This window comes from Pygoscelis adeliae, unplaced genomic scaffold (genome assembly GCF_000699105.1).
Source record: "Pygoscelis adeliae isolate BGI_AS28 unplaced genomic scaffold, ASM69910v1 Scaffold69, whole genome shotgun sequence".
Classification (NCBI taxonomy): domain Eukaryota; kingdom Metazoa; phylum Chordata; class Aves; order Sphenisciformes; family Spheniscidae; genus Pygoscelis; species Pygoscelis adeliae.
Window position 1 is genome coordinate 3,670,689 of NW_008825619.1, and position 8,229 is coordinate 3,678,917.

Below are 8,229 nucleotides of genomic sequence, written 5' to 3' on the forward strand. Positions count from 1 at the left end.
AGCTGAAGTCAGAGGTGCTGCATTTACAATTGCAGCTTTGAAACAATTGGCTTTTGCAAAGCAGAGATAAAGAAGCTGATGCTTGCCTAAAAGTTTTGGATATTTTTTATTATTTTGCTCATGAATGTAATCATTTTTTATTAACACTGGATGAGAGAAAAGATATAGCTGGCTTTTTAATACCAACACTAGAAGAATATACTTTCAGGATGACAGTCTAATTTTATTTCTTGACATGCATTTTATTTAGGGAATGATATATATCTAGCCCACTCAGCACCTGCTGTCTTCAGACACACCAGCCATTTATGTCAATTATTTAGGGTTCCCCTTTAGGCTCTGAAGAGCAGTTCTTCCACTTCAGAATCCCCTTCTGCCCTCATTCAGTTTTTATCAGATTCTCATCTCAAACTCCTACCGCAGCCGTTTGTGCTGGAGAGGTCAAGAAATAAGGAACAGACTGCTTGCTGTGCTGGTGAGATACCCCAAGGAGCTCTAGCTCTGGAATTCAGGCTCTGGAAATGCGTCCTTTCTTTCATTTCATCACGTGATCCTATTTGTTTAAGGAAGTGTTCAAAATTCAGTTGCACCAGCACACCAGCTGGCTTTGCCATAGTATAATCATTGTGAAGATCTACGCAAACCTGCAACAAAGCCTTCTGAAGTCATCTAAAACTATTTTTGACAAGTTTGTTCAAAACAAGGACCACACCTTTTTTCTTCATGGAATTTTAGGGAGAAATTCTTCCAATTATAAATTGAAAATTACTTTACACGAAATATTTCGACTTAACAAACCAACGCACGTTCATAGCAACTAGTATTTAAATAAGAGTAGCTTTTGCAAAGGACTCTGGTGACACGAGTTGGTTCATTAAGAGCGACAGGAATAGAGAATGTTTCCTGCTCTTCTGCCGTGATGCTATCAGCCCCCAACTCTACAAACTAACTGCGTGCTACCTCTGCGGTACCACAGCTAGGGATTTGTTTTACATACTCTTCCTGCGGGCTCGTACCTCAGACGTGCAATTTAGGGGACGAGCACTCACAGTGGCCCGTTTCTGGTTTTACTTTGGAGGGTCCTTAGTCCTAGCCCCAGTGATACGTGCGTGAGGTCAATGGACAACAGCAGCATACATGCATGCTTTGGGGCACAGATTATTCTCCTGAAACAAGGTAATAACACAAAGCATTGGTGGTGTGACTACATGTAATTTGAACATAATTTCAATTTTTTCCACAGAGCAGTAAATACTGGTAACTCTTGCTAAAATAAATGCTAAAAGATATACAGTATTTCTCTGAAAATGGTTTCTTTACCACCATTATTCTACTTGTGGAAAAAAATGGCCGTAATCTGCATCGGAGAAGCACTAAGGGCAGATCTGCGCTAACTCCCTCTGACTGCTGTGCTCAGCAGGCATGTACAGCTGCTGGTCCTCAACTGGCTCTGGGTTCTTCTAGCGTATTTTTGGATGAGCAGGATGCATAACTTTAAAAAGAAAACATTTGCCAGACCACACATCATTTCATTTTTGCAGCCCTTATGTTTAATAAACTATTACTTCTTCCACAACACTGTAATATTTTCCACAACACTTCACTTTTCCAAAGCATTGTCCAAACCTCCTCTGGCTCTGCAGCAGCCAGTACTGAAATTCTCACATGATTTATTTTGCCAGGCACCTTTAGTTCTCTCGTGGATATTAAAAGAGCAAGAGTTTTAAATATACACATATATAAAAGAGAAAATATTTTTTGACAGTTACAGAAAAGTCTTACTATTTGTATTTCTTTCTTACATATGATTCACCATCTTTATTTTAGTATGGAGTTAACTTAATGTCCTGTGCGTTTCCTCATACAAGAATGTGTCCTGTTTTACTTTTAATTTCCTACTTAATCTATTCTACAACTAGTGTTTTTTTAAGCAATGATGATACAAAAAAATTGAATTTGATTGTGCTTCTTGGAAGATCTGCCCATCAAAGAATGACCACATCGCGTTGTTGTTGTTCTACTCTGTGAGTATAAGGATACACAAAGCAAAAATGGAAATACAGATGCTGAAAGTACTATGCTGTGTCAGCTATTTGGACTGTAAAATTTCATTTTAAATATTTTCATAACTGAATTTATAGGCAGGAAAAGTTAGTTCTTGTTTTCAACAAAACATTATAAATAACTTTAATAAGAAAAACTTAAAAACAGTGTCAAGTATGGCGCTTCAAAGTAAACTTTTTTATAATTTTAATGTCCAGAATTAGACACATTCTTTTTTTTTTTTAAATCTCCATTTCCAGAGTTTATAAAAACCTGCATCCACCATTCATTTCAGGTATGTCTGAAATTTTCCAAGACTATATGAGGAAGCTTTGCATAAGTGTGGAGGAAACTGCCAACCTTCTGTCACCAAAGTCTGATTTATCTTAGTTGGGAAGGTCGTATAAAGTACTAATTATGTAAGACTAACTTCTGCTCATGGAGGTTATAAGCAACAAAAAAACCACTTCAGTGACTGTACTCAGATTTTGTGACTGACCTGAAAATGTGTATATTTTAAGTAATACTGAGCAAGCAAACTCACGGATGCGTAAAAATGTTGGTTGGAAGGGACCTCTGGAGGTCATCGTGTCCTCCCTCCCACTCAGAGCCAGCAAGTCGCTTCCCTCTTGATACCTATGGTTGATGAAGATAATACAGAACTTCCTCTCAAAAAAGACGTAAACTGGAACTTCTGAAGTTTTGGTTGGGTTGCTTCTCCACATCACGGGATGAGAGCAGCCCCTTTGTGCGAGTTCAGCAAGGCATCACAAACCAGGACATGAGATGAGGTTCCACCAAGCTAGACTGGGGGAATATACTGATTGCAGTGCTCAGACACTGGCCAGGGTCCGTACCTTTGTCAGTATCATTTCAAAGAATTATTCTGGACATTTTTTAAGGCCAAAAGATCATCCCAGAGAAAGATCAGGCTCTCCCCATAGATTCTTACCATAAGCTCATAATCCTGAGCTAAGCTAGGATATATTGTAGAGAACACTGTACACCCTGATTAGAAATTCCAAGTTCTGAAGACTCAGCTACACTTTATTAAGTAGTTTCAGTGGTTAATTAACCTCGCTACACAAACTGTACCTCTTATTTTTATTCTAAATTCTTCTGGCTCTAGCTCTCCGATGCTGTGTTTTGCTAAGAATGTGTTTGCTGGAGCAATTGACCATAAGAATTTCATGTTTCTGCCCTGATAGCACCAGATAGCAAGATAGCTTTTTACGTGCCTTATCTTATGGTCACAGTCCTATTTAAAGCAGAGATTTGTCTGATTGTGGTTTGTTGGATAAATATCCCTCTATCAGAAATGTTAACACACAAGTCCCCTGCAATCACAGACGCACACACGCACGTGCACGTGCATACGCTCACGCACACACAGGTATTTAGTTTCTCTTTAACCCTCCTTACCAAGCTAAATTAATCTAACAATTTGTGACTTTCAAGGACAGATTTTTATGTATTTTACTATGTCAAATTCCATCTTTTATTGTTCACAAAAATACAATCAAACCACAATAACGGCACACACAGCAATCACACAGGAGTACTTTTATTTGAAAAATTATCTTTCACCTTTTTTGTCCCCATGCACAATTACAGAACAGATGTCATGGTGCTGGCTCAAGTAATTTTCATCTTAGCAGTCAGGTTAATATCCAAAGAATTTAAATCAGTATTCGGCTAGAGGAAGAGTCAAGCAGCTTATCCAGCTCTCACTGAAGGTGCTCAATGGAGGTCTTAATTTCAAAACCAGGCATTTTAGGTCTATGTGGATCTTACATCTCCCATCAGGAGCAGATACAGTAGGGATGCAGGGGAGCTGGGTGACGAATGGAGAGGTAACCCATCTGCTGGTATCACCAGTACAGCCTAGTCTTCTGTGTTATTATTGCTAAAGCTACTTCCTTCAGCAGCTTAGCTCCCAGCAGCGAATGAAATATCACACTGGCTTCAGACCTTTTATTTAGACGCGTGCAGATGCTAAAGAATAAGTTGAATACTGTGTCATACATGTTAACAACATATTAACTAGTATCTACCCCATCAGCTCAACCTTTTTCGTCATGATTGTTCTGCTAAAAGGATAAATGGCTTACTAGCTGGGTCAGACCTTATAAAGAAATTCTCATATGCCTCCACAAAAGTTACATCACAAAGGTTAATCCATCCTTAATATATTTCTAGGGAGGTTTGTTTTTAGGAATTTTGACCCATCTAAACCCAAGATCTATTTCAACAGCACGAAACAAAGACTCCGAAAGATGTGGAAAGTTTTGTCTTCAGTAGTGCATATGGTGTTTATGAAACTCTCTCTATTTCCTTAAAATGTAAAAGACAAACAGATTTTATAGGCTGGTAAAAAAACAGTGGACATAATAAGCCTGGCATTCTGAAGTAAACAGTTGATGGATTCATTTGAGGTGTGAAATATGCTCTAACACAAAGAAAGCCAAAATACATCCGAACGGTTAAATGTGGTTAGATATTTCTGTTCATTAAATAAATATTTTAGTTTGGACCAGTAATGGATTTGTAATAGAATATTATTGTAGGCTTCATTTATGTTTACTTTTAGGTTTTTTATGATTTAAAGAGTAATGCTTTGGTTCTTGCAATTGTGTGATCCCTTGCATTAACTGCTTGGTATGATCATTAACATAAAATCAACAAGCAGATAAGGACCAATGCTGTTTAATTAATACAGAGGTAGTTCTTAGCTGGTTTTGTTGGCTTCTTTGTCTTTGTTTAATCAGAACATGCAGACTTTCTTCCATAAATTAAAGTCAAATTTGAAATTGTGGCTGGACATAAATTTCTCATAATTTCTTGAGGTGCAAAACCGTGATGGCAGAATGGAACATCCAGTAGAAAGATGATACCGGGAGTTAATCATCTTAATTACATCTTATTCTGAAGTTCCATTTCTCAAACTCCACTTCCCAGTGATTAGATTTTATTATGCCTTTATGGAAAGGTCAAAAAGCTCACACCACCAAATAGCTGTTCAATCTTTAAATGTCTATCCATAGTGATCTTCTCTTCTAAACTTGTAAGTTTAATTCCTCGCATATAATGAGACTTGCTTTGTAGCTTTTACTTCATTTTATTGTATTTTTATCTTTTTCTCAAATTTCCGATTTCCTCCTGAAATGCAACTATCCCGCTTGGATATAACATTTTACACTCAGCGTTACATGTATGGGCACAGACACTTTGCTGCTTGATGCCCTGTTTTGTACCTCCAAGATCCAAGATATCTGCAGATGCCGGCGGGACATTTGCTCTCTTGTCCATGGAGTTACTCTGAGCGATACCTTGAGGTATCTTGAGGCGATTACCACAGATTACTAAATACCTCCCTGTGTGACTGCTTACCGAGACAGTCTCCCATCCTCAAACCAGAACTTGCAATTTTGCTCCATGTGTATTATTTTCTCTTTACTTTTATTAAAATGCATCGTGCTTGTCGTGCAAGCTAATTAAGCCATTCAGCTTGCACAGTACAGGTAACTTTTTTTCCTTATTTACCACCCTGCCAAGTTCTCTGTCACCTGCGCACATTGTTAGCACAGATGCGATGTCAGTGTCTAGAATGATCTTTCATCAGATGGAGCCACTCTCTAGGGAGCCCAGTAAAAAGGCCAGGCTTTTTTTGTAAGTTCCTAATAACAGCTCCATTTTGTATCTATAAGTGACCCAGGTTTCAATCCTTTCCGTATTAATTCCATGCAGTACAAGCTTTTCAATTAAATCACGATGTGATTCTGAGTTAGTATTGCAATCTCAGGTGACACCCTGTCCTCTGATTTCCCTATAAACGCTGTGGAGGTGGGGACTGATGGGGGCTGATATCGCCTCGTTCAGCTTCCTCCTTCACTCTGTGCTAGGGAGGTCCAGGAGGAGCGTCCTGGCTCAACAGCGGGTCAAGAGTTTCCCATATTGATCCCTTCATGTCCCAGTGCGTGCACCGTCTGTAGGGACCAACCTGAGAATTAATGAGTTCAGAGGGCTGTCGATACCTCCTTCCTCAATCGTTCTGCTCTGGCAGTGTTCAAAAACACATAGCTATTTCCATTCATTTACGAGGGTTTACTTGTATGCTCTAAGTTAGATACTGGTTTAAGATGTGGCTAGAAGTTTCACGTGCACACACGTTGTATTATATCATTTGAGTGGTGAAAACTGATAAATGCTGCAGCCGCAGAGCCGGGCCTAAGCATGCTAGGTGTTTATTAAATAAAAATAAAAGAAGTAGTCCTTGTCCAAAAGGACTTCTATAGCCCCAAAGTTGGTTTGTTCCACATATGATTTCTAGTACTCTCAGCTCTTCATAATATTGCTCATTAGTAATCTTGCACGTTAACGTATCAAGGTCATTACATGTGAAACTATCAAACAAAATGCAAGACATCAACTTTACTTAAGACGAACACAAAGGGTCTGGTCGTCTACAGTGCAAAACATGCTCTGGCCAATTCTGAAAGCCTCTGAGGTGCGTGGTCTCCAGTGTCAACTCAGGACTTTCAGCATCTCTGAAGAGGTACTTGAACCCTGCCAGGTGGGGTTCAATAAATAGCTAGAAATATATTAATAAAATCTCCCTGAGAGTGTGAAAGTCTTGGCACAATATGAGCAAAAGAGAGCCAAATACTCACCTAAGGTAAATGGCTATATTACCATCAAATAGAGTTATGCCAATTTATACCATTTCCTGAATTTATGCATTTTTCCATTGGACTTTAAAAGCAGCCCATGGTTTATGCGTACTTATATTCATGCTTTTGAAAGACTACGTTTAAACTTCGAGTATCTTTTCCTGTTTCCATTACACATCTGAGTAAATGCAGCCAAAGGAGGAAATGCCAACAGCCACTGAAAGGATGTCTGCAAATCAAAATTGTCCTAGAAAATGCTGCCAATTAATAGCCTCCCAGCCTTCTCATAATTATTGTTTTTACCTGTGACACATCCCACTTATCTTCCCTGTATTTGTTTCTCAGCTCACTTTTGGAGAGAGCTGTTATGTTCTGCTCTTCGTTTTATTTTTCAAGTAAGTCATTCATTCATATCCTGGCTACAAACCTGACTCCTGTCTCTTCATGCACCTTAAACCATCTTGATTTGAAAGCTGGCCATGCTCAACCTTCTGCTTATGTTTTGTTTTCTCTGGCGTCTTTCTCTTCCCTTCCTCTACTCCTAGGCAAGTACTTCCAAAAGACCAGCTCCAAAATGTACGCTGGAAATCCTGAATTTTATATGATTTTTTTCATAAAAAAAATAAATCTTCATTGTGGTCATCCCTGGACCCTTTTTGATACACTTAATCTGTGATGATTTTAGGCCAAACCAAAGGAACTTCAGTAAATATTTTAAAAGCCTTTATAATGGTGTGCTGGTTTTGGCTGGAATAGAGTTAGTTTTCTTCACAGCAGCTAGTTTGAGGCTGTGTTTTGGATGTGTGCTGAAAACAGTGTTGATAACACAGGGATGTTTTCGTTACTGCTGAGCAGTGCTGACACAGAGTCAAGGCCTTTTCTGCTTCTCACGCCGCCCCACCAGCGAGTAGGCTGGGGGTGCACAAGAAGTTGGGAGGGGACACAGCCGGGACAGCTGACCCAAACTGGCCAAAGGGATATTGCATGCCATATGACGTCATGCCCAGCATATAAAGCTGGGAGAAGGTTGGTGGGGGCGCTGCTGCTCGGGGACTGGCTGGGCATCGGTCGTTGGTGGTGAGCAATAGTTTTCATTTGCATCACTTGTCTTTCTTGGGTTTTATTTATCTCTCTTTGTTATTTTTCCTTTTTGTTACATCATTATTATCATTATCATTATAATATTTCAATTATTAAACTGTTCTTACCTCAACCCACGAGTTTTCTCACTTTTACTGTTCCGATTCTCTCCCCCATCCCAGCGGGGGGCGGAGAGTGAGCGAGCGGCTGCGTGGTGTTTAGCTGCCGGCTGAGGTTAAACCACGACAGTCCTTTTTGGCGCCCAACGTGGGGCTCGAAGGGTTTGAGATAACAACAGACTGACCAAAGCGTATTAGAAGGGATTTGTATCTGCTAACAGTTGTGGGTCATGATATTCATTCTTCTGTTCTCGATGTTAGTTCATCTGATCTGCGCCATGCTCTTTGTTTTGCTGTACATGTTAGAGATTGGTGTT

General features: G+C 39.5%; 1 long non-coding RNA gene across 1 annotated transcript in view; it reads right to left on the reverse strand.

The window, feature by feature from the left end:
• Positions 1-6,491: 6,491 nt before the first annotated feature.
• LOC103924795 overlaps positions 6,492-8,229 on the reverse strand; it is an 11,754-nt gene continuing 10,016 nt past the window's right edge. The window contains exon 4 of the long non-coding RNA XR_664000.1: positions 6,492-6,634. This is a non-coding gene — a long non-coding RNA (uncharacterized LOC103924795). The remainder of the gene's footprint in view (positions 6,635-8,229) is intronic.